This window comes from Calidris pugnax, unplaced genomic scaffold (genome assembly GCF_001431845.1).
Source record: "Calidris pugnax isolate Ruff unplaced genomic scaffold, ASM143184v1 scaffold19, whole genome shotgun sequence".
Taxonomy (NCBI): Eukaryota; Metazoa; Chordata; class Aves; order Charadriiformes; family Scolopacidae; genus Calidris; species Calidris pugnax.
Genome location: NW_015090775.1, coordinates 1,053,533 through 1,078,285, shown reverse-complemented (window position 1 = coordinate 1,078,285; position 24,753 = coordinate 1,053,533). Strand labels below are relative to the sequence as shown.

Below are 24,753 nucleotides of genomic sequence, written 5' to 3'. Positions count from 1 at the left end.
TTTAAGGTCTTTGAGCCTGGCTATCTTTAGCTCACTGGAGTACAGCACATCCTGTGTGCTTCACTCTCCTCATCACGTCTCAGAATTGCTCTGGGGGTGCACAGACACCTCTTTTCTCACCTCTTTTGCCTTCTTCTGTGCAAGCTGGGTTTGGCAGCCAGCTTTCCTTCTCCTGTCTTGTGGAACAGCCTCTAGCATTGGAGTAGGGACTAAGACTCAAATCTACAAGGCTCTACTAAATGAAATTTCCAATGAGCATCCACAGATTGTGATACTGTATTTGTGGTCATGGTCAGATGCTACCCTTAATCCTCAGTGGACAAGATTCCTGCTATCCCAGCTGTGTTTGCAGAGTGGGGCAAGCCATGGACCCCACTCCTTTGGGTTCCAAAGCTCCATGATAGGGAAAGAAGGCTCTTGTGAAGCTTCAATTTACTGTACATGAACTGCCATTGGAACAATTTTAGGGGACTGTAAGAAGAAATTCCTCAAGTTAGACAGTTTCAAAACTCAAATAGAGTGGTTTTGGCTTGTTAGCAATGGGTGAGATGAAACGCAGAAATTTCTAACATTTTCATTCCCTTTATCCTCTCTGTAGGAGCCCAGCAGGCAGGATGTACAGTGATTTGGAAATTTCTGTGTTCAGTTCCTACAACAGCTGAGTCAGCAACCAGGGTTTCTCATGGCTATGTTTTAGCTGTCACATAGATGGTGATAGGACTGCGGACTGCCAGCAATGATAAAAACAAATATATATTTGTGGCAATTAGACATTGATGTATCTGGAGCTAAGGGGTACTGTTGTTGGCAGGATTTCAAGAGCTGGGTTGCTTGGAGATTTAATGTTCTCATTGCGGCTCTTGAAGAGCAAGACTGAAAGCTCATAAAACTGAGGGCAAGGCATATCAATAGACCAATTAAACACAGTGTGTATCATGGATACAAATGTTTGTGAGCTATGCTGCTTACACAGTAATCATTATTTTTGACCTTTGAGCGTGAACTCTGTTGATTCCCCATCCCTTTTTCGCGCAGGATAGTCTGCTAGAGAAAACACTGTCAGACATGACTTCATACAGTCCCTGACTTTAGTCGGACTTCTGCAGTCCTACTGATTTAAACCAGCTCGGTTTTACTGGAGTGATGTAGGGGATAAAACAAGCCAAATTTTCCTTTTTGTGGTTTTCACTATGTAGGCCATCTAAAAAGATGAAAATGTGGTTTTCCCAACAAGCATTCTTTTTCCCTTCAGTTTCATTACTCAAGTGGAGTTTGGGTGGATGATTATTGTGTCTGGTTGAGTGGCATTTGCTTTAATTACATATATGCAGGTTGCACTGTCTTTTTTTGCCAGGAGATAGGAGAAGGTCTAAGGACTTTTTCTGTTAATGCCGCAGCCAGTGGGATAGCAGCAAGATAACTCAATTTGCAACCACAAGGCTGTTAAAACAGAGATAACTTTAGACATCTACATTCAAAACAAATTTCTCTCTGTCTCATCAGGTCCTGACTGATTTCTAACAGAATGAAGCTTCAGCTCTTCCTTTCTTCTGTTTGTGTGGAGGCTTGTTTGTATGATGCAGATGCAAAGGAAATACCTGTTTAGCTTCACTTTGACAGTTCCATTAAGATTAGACTCAGTATAATCTTGCATCACAAAAGCTGATTCAAACCTAGGCAGAGCCTTATTTTGCAGTAGGAAGCTGCTGGGCCCAGCTGATGAGGTGTGTTCTTAGTTGCTGTGAATTGAAAAGGAAAATACACAAATTTGGGGCTTTTGCTGAATCCTTTTTTACTGTGTCAGTAGCTCCCACTGAAACCAAACTCAGCCAGAAAGGTGGTGCCCTGATACCAGTTGGGAAGGTCGATATGGCCCTGCATATTTCTTTTTGTCAAGTCATAATTGTGACAAAAGCAAAATACTGGCCAACTGGCAGACCTAGCATGCTTCTTTAAAATGCATTTTCTCTCTATTTTCACTGGAACATGCAGCTTTGACTTTGCTAAAACCTGTTCGTCAAGTACCTTTAAATGGCATTAAACAACATTATTGAAAAATACAAATTATTTGTTGGGCTTTCCCCCATTTCTCTTGCTGAACACCTTCGTTAAAATGTTGCAAGCCACTATTTCCTGTGTGTTTTCTATTATAATTTTATTTTTTTAGTACCAGGGCAACCAGACCTAGTAATAGATAACAAAGGAAAGTATGATGAACAAGTATCAATTCTAAAAGTCCTCTTTAATAATATGAATTAAATATAATTCTGTCCCTCAGATTTTTGTCCTGCTGAAGCCCCAACTTTTCATCAACTAAAATCAGGGTTCCACCTCCAGAAACATAATCTAATATTAGAAAATGTAATCTGTACATTTTAGGACCAAACTGATTGCTATAATAGCTCTTTTTCCTGTCTTACATACTTTTTTCTTCTGAAAAAGTGTACTTTTCTATCAGAAATTTCTTTTTCATATTCTTTGGGATAAATCCTGCAGGGAAAACTTCACTGGCATCTTCTCCCATAATTCAGAATTTTATAGCTCTTTTCTGAATGTGCTGAAGTTTTTCAACATTACTTTTGAAATATACACACCAGAAGTAACCTTGCATTATTTTACGGTTCTGTCAGAGCCATATAGAGGAGTGAGGCTGCTTTCCTACTGTTACTTTGAATCCCCCTCATATATCTAGAAGTTGTATTCATTGGTCGCAGCACAGCATTGGGAGTTCATGCTCTGTTTGTCAATGGCAGGACTGGCAAAGGTATCCCAAAATTCTGGAACTTAATTAAGGAAGGTAGGAAAAAATTCAACTCATTTAGTCTTTATTTAGCTTTTTAATTAGCTCTTTACATTGCTAAAACTATTTACAATACTAAGTAAAACTCTTTAACTGTTGGCAAGGTATATCAATAATCATAAAATCAGTAACGTAATTTATTATTTCCTTAGGGTCTTTGACAGTTTCATGGCCAATAAAGAACTACAGTCCTACAGTATCCCTATAGAGCAGGGAGGTCCTGATTCATTTTGAAGTGGGGAAACTGAGGCACAAATTTTTCAACGGTCAGTGTGTTGATATACTTGTACTGAACCCAGTTTGACTGAGTCCACGACCTATTAGTTCATCCTTCTTGGGCTGCTTAGGAGAATAAATGTTTGATATTTCACATCACTCCATCATGATGCTATTCTGAAAATGCTTCCTTATGCGTGTGGGGTCATACAAGTTTTCAGGACAGTCCTGTGAAGGTGAGTGGTGTTACCAGAGCGTGAAAAGGCCCATGGCAGCATGAGTTGCATCATGCAACAGATCTGCATTCCTTGGCACAGGGAGCGGGATAATACTGCTGGTGTCCAGGCCTACTGTTTTCATAGTCCCGTGTTTCCTCACTAATAGCTTATGAGGCAAATGTTTAAGTGCTTTTTGTGATGTATTCTCCTTTTATCTCATTATTTATAGAGCAACTGTAACTTAGGGTTGAGAAACTATCATTTTTTTTCCTTTTTGAAAAATAAGATCAAGCAGCACAAGATGAGCACTTCCAAGTGTGCACTTAGGAGTTTGTTCACGGTGACTCTTTTGTCTCCTGTGGTTCCTTTCTGGCACTCCTCTGACTTAGCATCCCCTGATCAGTGGAGCCTGCTGTGTTCCAGCGCCTGAGCTCCTACAACACCTCCATGTCCTCACTGGGAATTGTCAGACCCCAGTAATAGATGCTCTTCAACCCTTAGAAGAGCTGACAAGTCTCCTAAAGCATCTTTTGATTTTTATAGTGGAGAACACAGATGCTAAGTGTTTCACAGGATTCGCTCAGTCCTCTCTTGCGGCTCCCTTTTCTCTTTCTTATGAAGATATGGGGCTCAGGTCAAGTTTCAGCATGGGACCTGGAAACTTTTGTACTAGCAGGAAAAGCTCACCTTGTAGTTAAAATAAAAGAATCACTATTTTAGGACCTTAGGGTACTTCTGTTGGGCCAGATGCTCTGCATCTCCTGGTGAGCAGGTTGTCCTCTTTGCAGCATGCTTTTTTAATTCTTATTTTAGGCTTTTTTTTTTTTTTTCCTTCAGAACACACATCAGTCTCTAGGGGTCTAGAGACCAGGGTCCCATCCAAAATCTTAAATTATGGCGTTGACTAAGCCCATGTCCTCACCCAGTGATGAGTCCCTTGGCTCAGCAGGTCTGGTGTTAGATACAGCTGCTGGGTTGGGTGCCAGGTTGGGATCCTGCCTCCTGCTGTCTTCAGGGCTGGTGATCCACTGCTACAAGAGACCACTAAAGAAGATAGCAACCTTCATTCTGGCTAGGGAGTGTTGGTTTACTCAGCCCTCCTGCCATACATCCGTGATCATAAGTTTCCTAATTTTTTTTTAGTTTTTAACTGTAATTAACAGGGTTGTTCTAAGGCATCTTCTCTGCACTGTCCAAGCATTTGCAGAGGGGAATGCTGCTCTCTGTGTGGCCCTTTCATGCTTGTAGTCACTGCCACACAACGGTGTCATTACCCTGTGTTTATTTTAAATGTCTGAAGTCCAGAGCTATACTGGTATGTTAACCCGCCACCTTTGTGTAGTCTGGAAATGTTAAAACTATAAATTATTATAAACAAAGTGCCTTTGGGGGAGCTTATATACTGTGGTTATTTAAGTAGTCTATAGATTCCTGCCTTAGTGTACTGCTCATAGAATGTGTATGTGATCAGAGAGATACTCCACAGTTCACTGAAGAACAAAGGTATATTTAACAGAAGATGTATTTCTACTGAATATGTGCTTTTTAATTAGGATTTTAACTTTAAAAAATAATTTCAACTTGCTTCATCTGCTCTCCATATGTAGCTATTTCAGATAAAACACATAACTAAGGTTTAATTGAATCAGTGCCATAGTATAAATATATAATTTATGTATATGTATATTTCTCAGTCTGATAACTTCTAAAAGATAGCTAAGTGACCATTAGAATAATTTAACAAGAAAAGTATTTTTAAATGTTTTATTAGACGTATGTTCTCCTACATAAAATATAACATGCTGGAGCTAATTTTCATTGCATGTTTATGGTAAATGATCAAAATTTTCAATCTGTGCAGAACCATTTCCATACCACTGACCCATCTGTGTTAAAGAGACCTTCTCTTGACTAATACATGATATTTGGTCATTAAGAAGGAACTCCCATGGTCCAATGTATATCGGTGCATCCTTGAAGTATTTAGTCCTTGGGTCTGAAAGGTTCAGTATTGCAGTCTCTGGGCATCTTTAGCCCTCAATGAATATTTTGCCAGAATAGATAAAGTGCATGCCAAGTAAACTGCTATAGTTTCCAACCACAGCCATGAGGAACAAAGTGAATTAAGGCTGGAGCCTAAAATTTCTAGGCAGAAGTAATAAAGCTTCTCTTTGTTGAGGTTTTAGCTGCTGCTTTGTTCTCATATGCCCTGGTGAAAAAAATGTGTGTCTTTTAAAAATGTATTTTACAGACACTTAATCTTGGTTGTGTCTAATGCCTTTCAATATTTTTAAAAGAAATTCCAAGTGGATGAGTTATTTATGTGTTTAGCTTTTATTTTCCATTATGTCTTTTAATAGATTCCAGATCTCATCCATATTGTAATTGCTTCTGTGTTACGGAGCAACACAATTTACTGGGTTAAATATCCATTTTTCTTGCCTCTCTGACATAAAAGTGTGATAGACCTATACTATAAATTGTTAACACATTTGTGAGCTTGAAAGTCCATACCGTCACCCTCACTGTCTGCATGCAGGCTCCATCAGACACGAGGAGACCCCGGCGCACCTCAGCACACCTGGAATCATCATGTGTTTCCTAGTATTCAGGTTAACGTGCTTGGGAGACATTATGATTAAAGGCTGCAAATGGAGAAGTGTTCAGGCTTGAATTCTTTGTAAACTTGCTTCCCTAAGCCAACATGTTGAAGCACATGTAGAGCATAATTTTGTAGACTTGTCTGAGATCTGGGGTATGAAGATGGAATACATGAGGTGATGGAAAAAAGAAGAGACAACCCAAACTGCTATGTTTGCCTCCCCCCTCTCCATCCTTGCTTCCCCAGACATTTCTTACTTTCTTTTTTTTTTTTTTTAACCTTTATGACTAGGTTTATTTGAGTTTCTTGGAAAAGCAGGTGTTAGGGGACAGAACAGGGACTGGGTCAGAGCTTTTAGGGTCTTTGGATTGCCAATCTCTTTTTTTTTTTTTTTCTGTTCTCTGGGAGTATAAGCTCCAGGAATTAAAATATAGCTACTGCACTCAAGAATTATTCCACAGAAAATGTGAGGGAGCCTATAATTAAACACTTGTGCACAGATAGCAGTATTGGAAGAATAAATTTGGTGCCTGTCTCTCCAAAAATGGTTGAAAACCGTAAATCATGTATAGAATAGATAATCACAGATATAACAAAATGTAGCTGCATCTGCTGATTATTTTCTCCTCAACCTCTTGTGTACAATTAAGAACTCAGATTTAACAGCTGGGAATGATTTTCAAATGTTGATCTGAAGCAGAAAGTTCTATTCAGAAACTTTCAGCAGTTCTTTTATCTTCCCCGTTCATTATTTTTTCTGGAATAGGTTAAAAAAGATAGTACTTGACCTGCTCTACATTGAGATAGAAAAGAGATCATTATACACTCAGATATGGATTTATGCTTAATGATCCATCTTCTTATGTGGCTGAGTTCAATGGCAGACAGGCTGAGTATCTGTCAACAGGCTAAACTTTCTTTGGTCAAGAAACTTTGTCTGTTAATATTTTATTTTCCTAGTTCAGCAGGGAGACATTTTTCAACCGTTTCTTGTTGATAGTTGCGGCAAAGAAACGAAGGTCTAAAGCTCAAAGTGAGTGCCTGTCAAATTAAAGTTAGAGATGATACTACTACAATCACACATCGTTATATATGTTGATTAGTACAGACTAATATACATATACCAGTATACATACTGGTATATGTATAAATATACCAGTATGCTGAACAGATAGGTCTGTGCGGACCATGTGTACATATAAAATCCCCACAGAAAGCTCTCACCTCTGTTGCTGTGCTCTGTGTTCAAGTGAATTCAAAGCATTTGGCGTTTAGAGAGTCAACAGCAGCTGTTCCGGCTTTAGGACTGAGGGGTTTATATGTTTGTGTATTCTTAGTGTTCTTGTATTCTGCCAGTAAAACATCTGTGTTTAATGGACCAGCGAGCAGGTACTGCATCTATTATCTGAATATATATGAACGTGCAGTTACACACTTTCTTTACAACAGCAGATAATCAGAGATCTTTCCTTGGTCCAGAAAAGTGAATTGTGCATCTGTGTTGATGCGGTAAAGGATTATTATGATGAAGCTGGTTAATTAATTAGTCCCTCTAGAAATGGGAAAAAATATAATTGTTTTTTTGGTAGAAGTATATCCTAACAGAGAGCACTTAGGGCATGGGTGCCGCAGGAGTAAATATTGCTAAATTTATTCTCAATATACCTACAATAGCCGTGTACATTTTACCTCTAAATATTTTCTTCTCTGTTATCTGTTCTTTCAGTTTGGGCATTTTCACTTCTTTGCAGTGAAACAACAGATTTTTATTTTATGACAGGCTTTCAAATTTTACCACATTGTTTGCTGATCAGGTCCAGGAGACATGTCTGAAGTCTGATTGCCCTGCACAGTTTGAGATTGGGATTGGGATTATAAAATGTGTCATGTTTTGCATTTTTGACAGATAATCTGCTTTATCAACCAAAGAACTATTATTCTTTAGAGCCAATATTCTGCTGTTTATCTTTGTCCATATTTTTTTCATTTGGTTGGTTAGTTTGTTGGGGTTTTGTTTTGGTTTGATTTTTAAATTTTATTTTATTTTATTACAGCGGTATGTCCAGACCTAAAATGTTTTTTAGGGGTTTTCTTTTTCTTTTCCTTTTTTAAGGAATAGAATTATGCCTCCTTCTCTAAGTTGCTCTCGTACTCATGGAATTTGGTCTGAGGAGTTTACTTATACAGATTGCTGTCCAGGTTAGGGAGTTTTCTTCCTTTATGGTCCTTTATGGGGTTTGGTTTGGTTTTATTTTGTAAATAATAGAGACATAATTATTTTTTACATAATTTTACCAGCTGAACACTGAAAATAAAAGGACTGTCTCAATATTAACTAAAATGACCAGTATTCTGGAAAATTTGTACAGAATAGAGGATATGTGATCAATTCTGCTTAGTTTTCTCGTCTGATCACACTAATTTTCAACTTGTCTGATAATTATGGGAAGTTTTGCTCATGGTAGTCTGTGATATTTACTAGTGTTTCAGCTGGATTAACACAGTAAAATCAGCTAGTGAGGAAAGTTTGCAGTTGGGACAAGATGGGAAGTAGTCAACAACGAGAAGGTTCTTAGTACAAAATAATCTGGATCGACTAATGAACTCAACAGAAAGCAATAGTGTGATTTTCAGTGCAGCCACATGTCAAGGCATACATCCAGGAGCAAAGAACATGGGTGATAAAAGATGCTGGGGGCTCAGACCTGTGAAACTCTGACTTCAGAAGAAATTGAGAGCTGCCATTAGATATTCAACCAGTGGTGGCCTCCCAGTATGACTTGGAGTGGGACAGGCTGCATGGCCTTGGGGTTTGTAGAAGCAGGGGACTCCTGGGTAATGGTGGGAAGACTCTGCTACTTACCTGACTAGAATTGAAGGAATTACTCCTGAAAGATTTTTTTTCTAGTTTTGCTTTCCCCAGTTCAAAGGTAGTGTTGAAAAATGGTGAAGACCCAGAAAAGCCTTCTAGTGAATAGCGTGAGGAGATTACTCATCAGAGTGAGCAGGAGTTCCCAATTTCAGTCAAGATCCAAAGAACTGGAAGTCAAGATGAGGTGCACACTGGTTAGAGTCTGTGTTTTTACATGAGGAAAAGAATAGCTAGCAAAGGGGTGTGAGGAGTTCTCTGGCATTGATTTATTTCTTTTATTTTTAATCAAGGTGATTTTTTTTGTTGTTAGTAAGAGGTGCTTTATTCTAACAGAAATTAATTTGGATTAGTCCCATTGCCTGGGTTCAGACTAGTGGGTTCCTCTTAATCTTGGTTTGTGTGTTTTAATTTTCAGGAGGAATGTGAACTTTTCTAATTTTCACCTATTTAAATAATTAGAAAATTTATATTAACAGTTTGTGGGATAATAGCTTTTCTGCTCTTCTGTCATGCTTGGAGATGAAAACTTTGCAATAATAGGGTAGTAGACTGGAGAAATAGTCTTATAAACAAAGAACTGTTAAACCCTTTGAATGAAAATAAAAGCAGCGTTATTTTCCACCCTAATCAATACAAGAGGCTGTTTGGGCCGCAGGGTTTTTATATTTCTTTTTTGTTTACAGATTTACAAAGAGAATTTTCTAATGTTGTCTTGAGGTCTTCCTTCAGAGCACAGTTGAAATGTAATTGTTAGATATATATTGGAGAGGAGGGAGCGCAGAAAGATAGAGGTGATGATGGTTTTCAAACAATATATTTTTATACGGCAGGAAGAAAGTGATTACTGAAAGGTTAGCCCAGATTATTATTCATGACTTCTCTGAGCTTTTAAACAAATTGTTGTGCAAATGTTCATAACCTCATCATTTTCTCTCCCTGAGAAGGTGTTCAGATCCCCACATGCGCGATAGATCAAGCGTACTTCCAAAAATAGGCATGCTGTTGGTGCTTGCCATTCCAGATGATCTTGTTATGGCAACTGAGTCTCTGCGAGGAGTTACCTGTGGGCTGTGTGGGTCCTTTCTCACACAGCTCCTCTCACGGCCGGGAGCTGCTACTGTGCTGCACAACAACCCTCTCCTTTTTGGGTGCAGAGCTTTGGTTTCAAAGCCAAACGCAATTAAGTCATCCTGATTAGATCATTAGAGCCTTTAGTGAAATCTGCTCAGTAACATGCCTGAACTTTCGTTGTGGTTCCAAATGAATAATTTTTTGGTATTTGACTTCGCTTTGAAATGTGGAGTGCTCTTTGCCCGAAGGAGTATCTGGTTTTGTATAAACAGGGAAGGTTTCAGACCATTTGAGGGACGCAGTGCAGAATAATTCAGCCGTGCTAAAGATCTGAAGTGTTTCAGCAATATTATTAACAGAGTGCTCTGTCTCTGCTTCATCTTTTGAAAACTTTACGAATCAGGAGGCCTCCTCACAGACACGTCTGGTAGAGCTCGCCAGGCAGAACTAGCTGAGATCACTCCTTCCTGTAGAGCTGCTATGTGTGACCCCGGGTGTATTCAGCACCGAGCATAAAGTTTTTAAGGGCATCTTTAAAAGTGTCCTTTCAAAAACTTATGCTGCAAAGTTTTTAAGGGCATCTCCAGATGCCTGCGTTCCTATGGTATGCCTGGTAACTGAGTGATGCGAAGCATTGAACATTGGATATTGAATATTCTCACTGGGAAAACTGGCATGGGGGCATCACTTATCAGCAAGGGTGAGTCCTTAGAGAAAATAGCAATTCACTTTCAAAATTTGGGTGACTTCCACATACTGCATGCCAGTGAGCTACTTTCTGTGGCAAGCCTCTCCCCTTATCTCAGTGGTCTATGGGAATGGGGAGCCACCAGATGCATGGGACACTATTACTTTGCATGTCTTCATAGTATCGTACGGGTAAGCCACGGCCCTAAGAATCAGCAGTTGAAGAAAATACAGGGAGGAGTATGAAGGTAATAATGAATGATGAAAATACAGATATAGAACTATGAAGACAAAATATACAGAAGAAATCCCCTAAACATCTGACTCTACCAGCTGCACCACCACCTACTTGAAACTAGTTTGATCGTTTCTTCTGAGCACTTTGACTTTAGTTTTGTTTGTTTGTTTTCAATGCTAGAAATTCAGAGAGATTTACTGCAGGATTAATCACTGCTCGACAGGAGTTAGGCCAGCAGAATTTGACTGCTTGACAATATTTGAGAATCAAAACATGTCTCTGTTTGAGTTCATGTACATTGTTGTTACTACCTGGTCTCTGGTTTAGTAAATAGAAAGCAGTTGTTTTTTTCCTAAGATCTGAATATTTATTGGCAGATTGGGCCTGTCTTGTTTGGTCCTGGAAAAGGCAAGCAGTTACAGCTGAAGTGTAAATAATATGATGAGGTCTACGTGCTTTATTTAGCAAGTAAATTAAGGTATATTAGTGTAAGGCCTTTCTGTCAGAAATAAAACAGCCACTGAAAATTCAAAGTAAAGGCTGGTAATAGTCCACATTATTTCTTTTATTCCCCATGGCATCAAACTAATAATTGATAGTAAACACTACTTTGGTGACTCTTATTTTAGAAGCCAGACTGGTCAAGCTACTTATTTTCAGAGTTCCAAGTTTTTGTTTGCAGTTTATAGAAATACAGCATTAGTGCTTTAGATTTTACATCAGCTCTGTGCCACTGGATTCAACTCTATGAATAGCTGACTTCTTCCTTCCAGCAAAATGTGTACTTCACATCAAGCATTTTTGTGTTCTTTTCTGAACACAGAACTCCAGTTAACATAAGAAAATCAAAAGGAACTATAGCCTGAAACAGTTGGCAAACATTTTATACTTTAATGCTGAAATGTGTTTCTTTTGCCATTAAGTTTACTAAAATTCCTTTATTTGAAACCACAGTGCCTTAAGAAAGCTGTAGTACTTGCTAGGGAGGTCGTATTTATTAACCAGAAAATAGTAATTGGAAAAGAGATGAAGCATGGTCTGTTGCTTTAGAAATTATTCTTTGAATTGGCCAATTTTCAACTGTAAGGAGGTCTAGAAGGATTTTATCCTATTTCTGCCTCCTAGCTTTTTTTTTCCCCAGTAGCACACTGATAAAAGGTTTCTTGTGAGGCTTCTATTTTTCCAATAGACAGAGGAAATCTAAATTGCCTCTAGGCATTTTCTTAGTTCTAATGAGTTAAGCCTGGTCCGGAAAGAATACACTCAAAGTGGAGAGATACAAGTGGAGAGATTTGGAAATGTGTTTTGCTGTTAATACAGGATGTTGTGAAATAGCAGATTCAGGCATTAGGAATGCAGCACTTTGAGGTGGTAGGTTGTGACTGTACTTGCAGCAATTTGCATAGCATTTTCTGCGGGTCTTTATCAGTTTACTTTTATTGCTATTTCATATCCCGTGATACAGAAGTGGAAGACCCCCCTTTTGGCGAAGAAGATCGTTCTTTGCAAATTATGCTGCCCAAAGGAAGAGTTGCCCTCCCTGGTCTCACTATTCCATACCCACCATAAAGATTTTTACGTTTACACAGTTATTGTTTTTCCCTTCTTTGTGCTGCCATCAGTTTTGACTATGGAAGAGATGCACTTTATCTTACCCAAAAAGAGCAGATACTTTGAAAAATTTCTGAGGTGCTATAATACATTGTGATTGCACTTTTAAAATACTACTTTACTATTCCTTTTAGTCAAAAAGACAAATATTAAAAGCACTCAGGAAATACCAGATAATTCATAAGGCATATGTTTGTGCTAGGTACGGTCTGTCAGCTGTTGAGTTGTGTCCCACGGATGGTTTGTGGCAGTCTAGAGAGAGAGACCTGGCTCTTCACATGTCACTGGCTGATGTCTTCTTGCATGGGAATGGAATGAAACTAAATTTGCTCCATATATTGCCATATAGTATTTTCCCATATAAGCAGTGGCAACATTTGATGCAAGTGATTCATGCAAGTGCAATGGGGAAGATGCCATCAAAGAGGCCGTGACTGGAAGAGCTGCTGTGCTGTGGGCAGAGGTCCTTATTTCTCTTGATCTGCCCTGCACCAACACGAATCAAATCGGTTGAGAGCTAGCAAAAATTGCTGCTTGGAGATTTGCCTACAGATTTAAATATATGCAGCTCTATAGGTGACACCTGGCATGTGAAGGGGGTGCAGGGCTGGAGCTGTGCTCCCGCACTGCTGTAGCCTCCTTCAGAATGCCCAGTGTGGGGCAATTTAGGAGAGCTCTGTCACCACCTTAACTTATCAGAGCCATAATGTGGCTTTTATTGCCTCGGTTTGAAGGAGCCGAGATGTTCAAAGTGGCTGAGAGCTACTTGCCTTTGTCATCCCTGCAACTGAAATCAGGCATATCCCATCTATTAACCTGTGGCCTGGAGTTTGAGAGCTCATCCGAAAAGCGGTTCATTCCCCTTGTGAAGGTTAACATTTGGTAGGGTTTTTTTGCTTGTTTGTTTGTTTGCTTGCTTGGGGTATACATTTGACTTTGTAAACTCTTTTACCTGTTACCTGAATCAGGTTGTTAACACACCTTTCTCAGTCCTTGCACAATAAATACTGTAGCTGATGTTGCAGACTTTAATGAGCTGGTATCTATTGTAGATCCTTGGAAGAAACTTTTCAAAGGGTAAGTGCTGTTTTGCCCCCCCCCCCCCATTTTAAATGCTATCTAATAAGGATTTATTCTAGAACATACATTATTGTTATTTGTCTATACTTACTAAGGCATGAAGAGAGAGTTGCCCACTTTCAGAGCAGTTTTTCTTCCAAGTTTCCATTAAGTATTTCATGTAAACAGGACGTGCAGGCTCTATTAACTAGATTGAAAGGGTTCATGATGGGACGGTGTCTTTCCAAATTAGCATTGTCTGCAAAATGCTTTTAAAGACATCTGTGGTTTTTTGTACTCTTAGGCCACATAATCAGATTTTTTTTTTCATTTTCATTTGCTTTTCAGGCAAGAAAAAAGAAGAGTATCTAGCTAATTTAGAAACATATTTTTCTGGATGTTTTTCATTTATGTTTCTTTCTCCATGTTATTCAACTGTCTGCCTTTCATTCCTCTTGGTAGAAAAATTTCAGTTTTCCTTTTACACAGAAGTTACCTTTGTAATCTTCAAATAAGTGATACTGCTGGGGAGATCTCTCTGCTCTTATCAGTCAAACCTTTCATAAAGAAGGGTCTATGTTTTTAATGAAAAAACAATGTATAGAGTTCTAAACCATTCATTTATAAATCATACAATCTAATAATGAATTAGCTCTGTGTCCTACAAACAAATCGCCACATGCATTTAAACTTCACACCTTTGAGTTCTGAAGTTCAGCAATTAGTACCATTTTGAACCTAAAATTCCTTCACAAGAATTCTTCTAAAATCTTTCACTTTTGCTGACAGGCAGATTAAAAGGAAATTCATAAAAAGGTAATAGATATTAGGAAGGAATCTAAACCATTATTTACAAAATCAACAGACAATCCCTTAGTTCACATCCCAAAGGGGTCTGTGGAATCATAAATTTCTTTAATTACACCAGTGAATCAGAAGAGCCAACTAGGATTTGCTGCTACTGAGTCCTTGTCCTGTGCCCTAATTTCTTCTCCTGTTAGAACTGGCAGAAAGATATATGACATGAGATTACGTATTAATAGCTTCTGAAATAATCAAAAGATTATTTCTTTTTAGAATTCAGTGTTCCTTCAGAAAAATGAAACATACATTTATTTCTTTCAGCATTGTTGTACAACTTATGTCCTTGCCTTATTGGATACTATCAAAATTACTAGCTATTTATTCAGTTCCTGGGATAAGCAGAACTGAAAGCTCAGTCAATGCACGTCAGAGCTGATATGATCATCCACTGGATTACTTTTTTTTCCACTTGGCTTTCTTACACTACCTAACCTTCAATGAACTCCCTTTAACATCTTAACATCTGCTTTCACAGAATTCTTCTTAATCCACCTTCATTGTCAGATCGGGTTTTCTGTTTGATTTTTAGAAATAGAGAAATAATGGTGCTTCTGGGAATTTCAATAACTAGAGAAAATGACTGATAATGGGAACTTGTTTGAGAGGGTTAAAGGGATATTAGGGTAATGCTGTCGATGTGACTAGAAGTCTGGAATATTTTCATGTCTTCATAAGAACTTAGTGTTCCCTCTTGAGTTACTTAAAGCCGAGTATCTCTTCAATTTTGAATTACTTTTGCCCAGAACCTTCAGGATTAAAAAAAAAAAAGAAGAGTTCCTCAGTCTCCTGCAGCAATCTGCTGAAAGATGCTATAGTATAGAATATTTGTCATACACCTATTACCTGCATATCTGCAACATAAATCGTCTTTGTATCTCCTTTCTGTGTGGATGGGAATAAGAACTATGTTTTCTAGCTAGTCAACCTGGAGGTTATTCCCGAGACCAACTATGGTTGTGTCATCACTTTGTTGTGAACATGTTGAGTAGTATAGGACTGCTGAGCGTATCTCAGGGTCATCTTCCCTCTCAATCAGAATTGAGGCAACATGCAAGCAAGAAGATAATCTTTCGAGGACACTGAAGGGAAAAAAAAGCACCTCTACAATGCACACTTAGATACTGTAACTACCATGTACAGAATTTTCCTTACTAACAGTTACATCAGAGAATAGGAGGTCTTGATATTTGGAAGTAGAGAGTACATGTTTCACTGCTGTTTGGAGAATAAAGATATAATGCTGTCCAACAAAAATAGACAAGTGAGTGTTGAGAAGAAAGACCAAAATAAAGAATGTAAACATCACTCCATGGTCAAAATAGGAATTGTTTTCTAGTTTCCGGGATAACACCAAGATAGAGCAGACAAAAACTACTATAGAATGTCTGTGGAATCTATCAACACGTTTATTTTCATAAGGTTGGGCACCGTCACCTATGTTCAGACACATATAAAAAGGACTATTGCCAGTATGTTTTTGTAATTTGTATTTTGTAATTTCCTACAGAATTATCTATTGGAAAGTGAATTATTCTCAGAAACTTTGTGAAAGAACAGTAGGTTGGAACCCATTCTTTACTTTGAATCTTTCGCATCCATTTTTAAGGCCTAGAGACAGCAAAAGAGGGTAGCATGGTAGAGATGAAATACTGGCCTTCTTTAATGCCTGTAGAAAAACACATTTGATGAGCTTTTGTGGAGGTAGAATTCCTTCTTATGTGCATACACACGTGTGAGCACATGTCATGGGACATACGTGCTCACAGTTTCAGTAACCAGGCAAATGGATAATGCTCAAGTACAAACCTACATTACGTTCTAGCTACTTCACCAGTATTTATTGCCTGGTAAAGACCGTGCCATGTAGTTAGAAAAGACCAAGACACAGCATTTTCAAATATTTGTGTGTATCTTTTTTGTTTGAAAGAGACAACATTGTCTTTTGCTAAATTCAGGGGAGGGAAGGCACGGAGGAGTATGAGGTCACTGAATGTTCATGCAAAGACAGAAGAAATGACGTACTGCTCATCTGGTTTTGTCTACTAAAGGTTACTTCATTTCAAAGTTTTAACCTTCTTGGAACTTAACAGTTCTAAGAATATCTGCTAAAAAAATTAAATCAGCAAAGAGAAAATTCAACTGTACATACTCTTTTCTCTGCATCTCCCTCTGATGTCTGGAAAGTATATCTTTTGGCTCAAATTAGGCTTACATTCTATTAATTTTTGATACTTTGTCATTTATGAGTGGTGCTAGAACTGTAACTATAAAGAAAAATTTCTGATGAACAAATAATTTAAGATCCCAACTTGGGAAATGTTTAAACATTTGAAGAGAGGACATGCACAATACAAGAAAACAAGGTTTCAGATAGACGTCTCTCTTTGTAGCGCTTAAGAATATGGAATCTCACATTCCTTTCTGCATGAATGTGTTAGATCCCCTCCCCCATTTTCTCCTCTAAGAAACCCTAAGCTGTGTTGCAAATTATTATCCACTGGCGTGGGGCCTGGATCCCTTAGAAGTTGGAAACCATTTTATATGCTGTAGATTCTTTTCAGTTTTAAAGCCCTGTGCTGGCTTGGGAACAATGATGACATCAACTCTTGAAATCCAACTCTAGCTCTATTCCCTGCTCTGTGAGGCTTGTAAAGCCAGTAGCATCCGTCTATTGTTTCCAAATAGGATATATTTGAACTGACATTTCTGATGAATGAGCTGACATTATACTTTGGTTATTGTTGGTTTTTCATTGTATTCCTTAAATGTGAGTAGGTAATTTTAAGAAGTAGGTTTTGCAACAGGTGATGAAACATACTGCAATAAGGACATTTGAACAATATATAATATTTGAATATATATGTATTTAAAAATCTGCAATTGAAATAAATATTTAAATTTCCTTATAAATGGAAACTTACAGTGTTGTTTTGCAATAGTGATGTAAAGATAATTTTCTGTAAGCTTATGTTGGCCTATGTTAATTAGCCCCTAGTATCATAGCAGTGATATCTGATTGTATCAAAACCAGGATTCACTCAGGACCTTGCAGAATCTCACTGTTTGTGTGCAGTGTTGTATGTACGTAATATTTATCTCACTAATACGAGATAACTGATATTATGATATAGTAAGACTGACTTATTCAGCTGGATTCCACTCCAATTACTCTATGTACTATTCAAGTGTAAGCCGGTATATGCTGCACAAAGGCACTTCTGAGCTCATATCTCTCTTGTAATTGTGTAAATGACAGGTATGTGTTCAAGAAAGGGTGAAAGGTAATAAATTCAGTTAATAATAAGACAGGTAGGCTTTTTATGTTTGATATTATGGTTCAAAGTTTTAGGTGTTCTAAGAAAAAATCTAGGGACTGTGGTTAACAAAACCTTACTACAGTGCTGAGTCCTTGTGATCCTTACAAGAGGTTAAGAGCAAAATTAATGTGGTGTATAAATGTGATGCTTTTCTATAGCAGTTTTCCCTATGGTGTGCTAGAAACTGTTCATGAGTTAATTATTACTGAACCCTCATAAGGTAGATAGGTATTGTGAATTCTGTTCTACACCGTGGGCCAAGGGCAAGAAAAGTGGTTTTATAAAGACTGAAATGGGAGCCAAAACTTGGTAACTCTTGGAGAATAGAAGGCTATGACTAGACATATTTGTGGCTCTGCTTAAACAAGAAAGGATTTTAGAATTTTTTTCTTTTTGAAAGATACTGGATTTTGGAGGGGGAGAGGATTAGAGCATTTTTGGAAGATTACTGCTGTATGCAGTTTAAAGTGAGCATAACCAAATTTATTCACCCATTTCCCTGCTGTCAAGAGAATTCTGATTAATGAAAGTTTTCTAACAATGCTTTAATATATGAAGAAATAAGTGGTAAGAGAACACTTGCCAAGGAATAGCATTGCTGCTACAGTTGCGCATTGATTCTTGTTACCATTGGGGGGTGTTCTTTAAATTGTTTCTGCTCTTAAAAGAAATCAGGCCCATTAAAGCCCATAAATTTAGTATTTTATAGTTTTCCACAAGAACTGAGCACAAGTCAGTGCAGCCCCCAAAGTTGTCTAGGACAGCAGTTGAAATAGTGGTTCTTGGCAGAGACCTGCAGCTCCCATCATTTGGAGTTGTGAGGTTTCAGGTGTTAGAAAACCTGTCCATTAATGTTTTTATGTCTTACAGAGGAACTCAGCAGAAAGGTGGAACAAACAGCCACATTTTTGTTTATGCTTTCCTCTGAATAATTACTGTGTAATTTTGTTTTTCTTTTGAACTGAAGGGAGGAGTAACTCCGGTTAACCTTCTGATTTTAAATAGGAAATAATCCAAATTTTGATCACTTTGAGTAGCTTTTATAGGGTTTAATACGATGACCTGATCACACCCTAAAAAATAAGGTACGTTTAATCAATAGTGAAGGCCAAAACCCAGTATAAAAAGAAAGAACTTATAAAAAACCCATTACAATTAAATCTGAGCTATGGAAGATGACAAGGCCATGCGTTTTTCTGCATTTCAGAGGATGTTGTTCTCAGTAGACCATCAGTTGTCATTGCATGCACCATACTGTGCTTTTCAGTGATGGTTATTGTATGAATAACCAGGTCAGCCAGTTGTTTAAATAAAGTTGAGAGGAAAATACCACAGAAAAATGAGAGAGAGGAACAGCTATATTCTTTAAACATCATATTTTGTCTATTATTCTTACTTACTTTTCAAAATACTGGAAACAGCTCATGAAAATCTTTTCCTTCTTAGGTCATCATTGTTTCTTTATTCTTTTATAAAGTTTCATAGTAGTTTTTTGTTGTTTATCTTCAGCAATATATTGTGATTTCAAGAAGAGATGGTAATGATAGGAAGAAGGGAATGAGTAATAGGAGGCAGGCTATTGGAAACAAAGATACTGTGTTTGTTTCAATGTCCCCATTTCTAACCGTGGGACAGATACAGAAAAATGGTAGACAATATTCCTGCCAATTAACTCAGTAAAGTTTAGTGTCTGAATCCATATTTAAACTGCCAGATATCTCAGATATTGTACGTCACTGGCAGAAAACCCCTAATTGAAAATTGCTCTGTTCCTTACAAATCTTACCCAAATTAGTGGGAGGCGCAGTGAGGTACCTCCTATTGGACTCATATGCCTCATTAGGCGACCAACTTTGAGGCTTTCAGCCAATGTTTTTTCAGTTTTCCATGTCTGTAGAATATAGGCTTTTTGCATACAGAATTTAGCGTCGTGGAAGTGTGATGCAGGTTCAGAGTCACAGATTCAAACCAGGTTCAGATTACCTTAGAGAAGCAAGACCTAATCATCATTTTTTTTCCAGCCTGCACCAACCAGTCTGGGTTTGCATGTTGCATTGCACAGTGACGCTTAAATACTGGAGCAATAAATACAGAAATAATTTATTTTATTTATTTTCTTGGTTACTTTTATGTGAAATGTGGAAAGCAAAGATAAGCACTCACCACTAAAGATGTTACAGCCCAAGAACAACCAAATGATCACTTCATGCCTAACTTTGTTAATGAAAATAGTCTGATGGACTTCTTAGATGATTATTCTTAATTATGTCCTTAATTATATACTCTTAAGCATAAATCCATGGAGATGTTGGAGACAAGACTGAAATATACAATACCCTGCAGGTTATTTCTTAAAAAACCCTAAACTTAAAAGTCATCTAAGGTGAATAAGAAGTTATGGTTTTCCTTTATACTACCTGTGAACTGGAGTATAGATACAATATTGTATTTCTGTTGGGACAGTGCAAAAAAAGGAGTTGCAACATAGCACCTCCCCGTGGGTGGAGAGGCAGCAAAAGGGGGAAGGCTATTTGACCCTGGAGAACTGAACCTCTTGAACACCAGCCTGCTTTTTACTTCAATGGTGTAACTGTTTTAGATCTCTAAAATGATATGATTTGGAATATGATCTGGATTCCCTTGAGATGTTTTAAGATGTATCTAATTCTAGTTGTTTGATTTTAATGTTTATTAAATATTATATGAAGTTATATGAAATATCTTAGCTTTAATCCTCATTAAAATGAAATGAAACGCAAGTTTTTAGGATTTTTTTTGACAAAAACTGAGAAAAAGACAAAAACATAAATGAAGAGGAGACCCTTCTTCACTTTTTTTCTTGTTTGGAAATTAAAAGAAAAAACTTGGCCAAGTTAACATATGTGTCATTTTCAACATTTCAGTGTGATTTGGAGCCAAAGAACATATACAGTTAGAGGGATGCTGTAGATGTAGAGTGTGCTGGAAAACGTAAATCCTGAAACATAAGAAGTCCAAATGTTTTGTGCAGACCTCTTTCTTTGTTCTCATCTCTCTGACTGCATTCCTGGTTTACATTTCACTGGTCTTTTTGTTTCCGTGCTTCCTTTTGAACCATTTGTCATTGGCTATCTCAGTTTTTTCGGTTGCTTAAATGCTGTCTTGCGAATTGCTTCCAGTTGATCCTGTACATTGACTCTGTATTTCCATGTGATGAAAGACTTCAACCTTTCCCTTCTTTGGCAGATACTTGCGCACTTAAAATCTCTGTTGCAAGAACCTCTTTGGCCTGAAACCAACTGAGTTACCATCCTGACTTGACTTTTTCCCATCCCAGCATTGTTGAGAAATATCACTTTCTCGCATGCTCCCCACAAGGCCATTGTGCACAGGAAATAGGCAGTTGATCCTCATTTCCTTCCTTCAGTTTCAAGCTGTTTAAGAGGGCTTGTGAGTCAGCCTCTCGGTTAGTTGTGTACCATCATCTACATACTCATCTCTAGCCCTTTGTGTTTTCATTATCGTTTCCCTCCAGCGTCTGCTGATTGCGTGTTTCTACAGGATCTCACCCAGAAACTGTAAACCTAGGGAATGCTAATTGGCATCAGAATGTCCTGGCTAACCTGGCTTTGCTTCGTACCGTACCCAGGCATTTCTCTGATTTTAGCCACTTACTGTCTCAGCAACTGTGTCATCTTCCTGGGTGACCCACGATAAATGTAACGCATTTAATGTATTCTGCCTTTGTTAGGACTTCCCTTTTGAATTCCATCAGAAGCGTAAATCAAGGGTATATTGCACAGACTGAAAAAAAGGGGAAAGCTCAGTGTGCTCCTTGATTTCTCCACTTTCACAGCCCTGCCAGTACCTCAGTGAAAAGGCACTTTGGGCTGTATCATTGCTGCCAGCAAGAACAGCAGTGCTGCATTCCCACAGTGGGGGCACATTGCTCTCCTAACACCCTTCTGTGACATTATTTCAGACTGACTCAGGGGGACAGATGTCTCCTACTAAATCATCAACACAAATGTCTCAAGCATCTGTGTTTTCCTTTGGTGACTTAGAATTTCAGTCTTCAACAGGCCTGATCCTGCTTAAAATGGTGAATACTTTCCTTTGATCTGCTTAGCAAGCAGATCCCACAAGGCACACTTACAGTTCATTCACCCTTGTTTTGAAGGCCCTGGAATAATGACTAATACAGTCAGTCAGCCCCAAGATATTAATCCTTGTCCTCCCTAAGTTACTGCACACTAGTCCTTTGGGTACTACCTTCCAAGTGGTATTCACCAGACTTTTCTTATGACTTCGTTTGATGACATTCAGCACATTCCTGGCAAATGTGCTTTTCTCCTGACTCTTCACTTTCTGCACCTTTTTCCAGGGCCACCACTCACTCTGTTTAGGTTTAAAGTTCAAAAGCAACATTTTTTGGCAGCTGCTTCCTTTGTCTCTGCTACCTTTCTCATTACAATAAAGACTGGCTCCTGAAAATAGTTTTCTCTATTTAACACCCCATCCTGCTCATACTTGCCATTAGTGAGGCTCTGCAACCGTTCTGTTTGTGCCGTGTTTCCAGTCTCCTTGGCCTTTACCATTTTCCACTCTTTTCCACAGGAAATTACTTATGCTTTTTTGTTTATTTTCTCCATATTAATTTTATATGTCTACCTGCCTGCATGATTCTGGTTCTTTGCATGCCAATCCAACGTGGACAGGAGTTGGTATCTCCTGTATTCTGGCTGTATGCTTCCACAACGCATGAGGATTTAACACTAATCTCAACAGAAGCCTCTCTGCTCTCAGGGTATTTGGTAACAGAGAGTGGAAAACCCTGTCATTCTTCTAGCTCACTGAGACAGGCTCACCTTTTATAGATTGTCCTCATGCTGTTCAAGTTGGTCGAGTAATGTTCATTCAAGCCATCTAATCTGCACTTTTGTATATGGGAATGAAATCATGGGTTCTGTACAACTCCATTTAGGAGGAGTTGCTGGCCAGCAGAGGTTGCTCAGAGCACATTAGTTGAGTGTTCTGCACTCTACAGCTCTTTATTTCTTCATAAGTTAAGTCCAGGTTTTTTTATTCGTTTGTGGGATTTACTCCAACATCCTGTTTCTGCCCTCATGCTGGGTATTTGCTCTGATAGCTCACCTCTCTGGAACAATGACAGAGTCAATGAGGGAAGCAGGAGATGGGGGATTGTCCCAGGAACCTGTCCCTGGGGTGGGCAAGATTGCAGTCCTTGCTGCATTTGGAAATTGCGAAGCTCTCCTTGAATTCATTTCCCATCATTGTGGACTATATATATCCTTATGCATGCCCACAGATGGAAAAAAAATAATATTCCCCTACAATCTAGGAGGAAAGGAAGAAATAGATCATAATTGTTTTGCCTCTTTAAATACCCTTGAGGTCATCAGAGTGCTGATGAAGGCATTGGTGTGGTGTTGAGTTTGGAAAGGAATACAGAAAGTTAAGAAATATTTTGGAAAGTTCCAAAGGAAGCCATGCTTCAGGTTTGGATTCAGACCCAAACGTCTTCAAATTTCATTCATAATAAGGGCTTTACGTGGGCTGCAGTAATGGTCTTGATTATATTTCTCCCATATTGGCGTGTCTGGATCTTCTTTGCGTGATCTGAAGTTTGCTGCATAACACTGTGGAGGCCTCGTTTGCCTCCTTGTGCTACCTCATGCAGAAATCAGTGCTGCTGTAATGCTGTTATGGTTCTGTATTTGCGTGGTTCATTTTTCCCTGTGTTTATTCAGAGAAAGCTAACTCTTCATCCTGCATCATATCCTTATGATTTCAGACCAGCTCCCATAGGAGGAGGGAGAGATTTCTGGATCTAGGTGGACTACTTTTATATATTTTAACTGCAAATCCTTGTCTATCCACTTGCTTTAAAATTACAATAAGTACCATGTTACGGTAAGAAGAGGGGGAGAGGTAAGGATACAGACAATATTTTCCGTGGATTGAGGGTGAGAAGTGTTACTGTTTTTGCCAAGCATCCTCATTTCCTTACCCACCCTGGGGTCAGAATTGATGTTTCACTTCCTTTGGGAGTAGGAGAGTCCAGAGAAAAGTGACACACTTTTAATTCCCCATGAGGTGCCAGGATTTGAGGAAACTAAGTAGCTTGAGTTGATCCTGTGCAATGGCTTTAGGGAGGACAATTGTTGCATTCTTTTAATGCTGCCATTGTGCAGAGTAATGTCCCTTCCAAAGTGTGGTCTTGATGTGTATTCACACCTGAATGTCAAGCAAATATGCAGCATGAGTTTCTCCTTTGGAAGTCTCATGTATTTGGCATTGAGGTGGGATTTAGTCCTTAGAGAATCCATAACTTTTTTCTTTATAATCAGGAGAATAATTTAATTAAAGGACAAATAGAACTTCTCAGGTTTTGCATGTGTGGGGTGGTGACATTATGAAAACATGAAAAACCCTAGTACAGTTTCAGTATTACTGAGACATTAGCAACAGACTGTTTTGTCTTTGTGGTTTGGAATTGGAATTTATCCAGTTGTTGCCGGAAGGCTACATTTAATTTGTACTGTGTTTGCATAAATAGCTTATTTATAAAAATCGCATTTTATTTGAACAATTCTAAATGATGCATTTATCATAGGGAGAAAAATGATCTATTGTTCTCTTTAAATAAAATGGTACTGCCCTTCCAAAGTATCCAATCGACAAAAACATGAAAAATCACAGCATACTTATATGTTGCTTATCTCGTCCCCAGAATCAGCTCTCATATGCTCATATCCTCTGGGTTTGTAAAATTCAAAAGATTCTTTGAATTACTTTCTTAATTATGATGTTGGCATTATAATTACTTGCTAAATAAGATTCTTTAACAATGACGTCCTTGTTATCAAAGCAGTTGCATTTCTTTGCCTGGTATGAATAGCCGCACGCTCTGAACGGGGCAGCAGCAGTTGTCGTGGGAGCCTGACTCGAGCTGAAGGAGGAATGGATTGCTCAGAGAAGGCTGTTTAGAGCACTATACAAAATCTCTTTTATCCCCGCATCTACGCCGCAGGCAAATGAAAATTAAGGAAAATACAGGACCTCCACCTAAAAGGACTCAAACAGCAGTAGGCAATTTCTCCTCTTATTTGCATCTCATTCGTGTGTTGGAGGAAAAAATGTTTGGTTTTTGGTCCTTAAACCCCTTTAACCACATTTTCACATTCTGTGTCCTTTA

At 38.4% G+C, this 24,753-nt stretch overlaps 1 protein-coding gene across 11 annotated transcripts in view; it reads left to right on the top strand.

The window, feature by feature from the left end:
- The window catches only part of KIAA1217 (KIAA1217 ortholog), a 357,518-nt gene that overhangs the window by 218,708 nt on the left and 114,057 nt on the right, over nt 1-24,753 (top strand). The window lies entirely within an intron of this gene.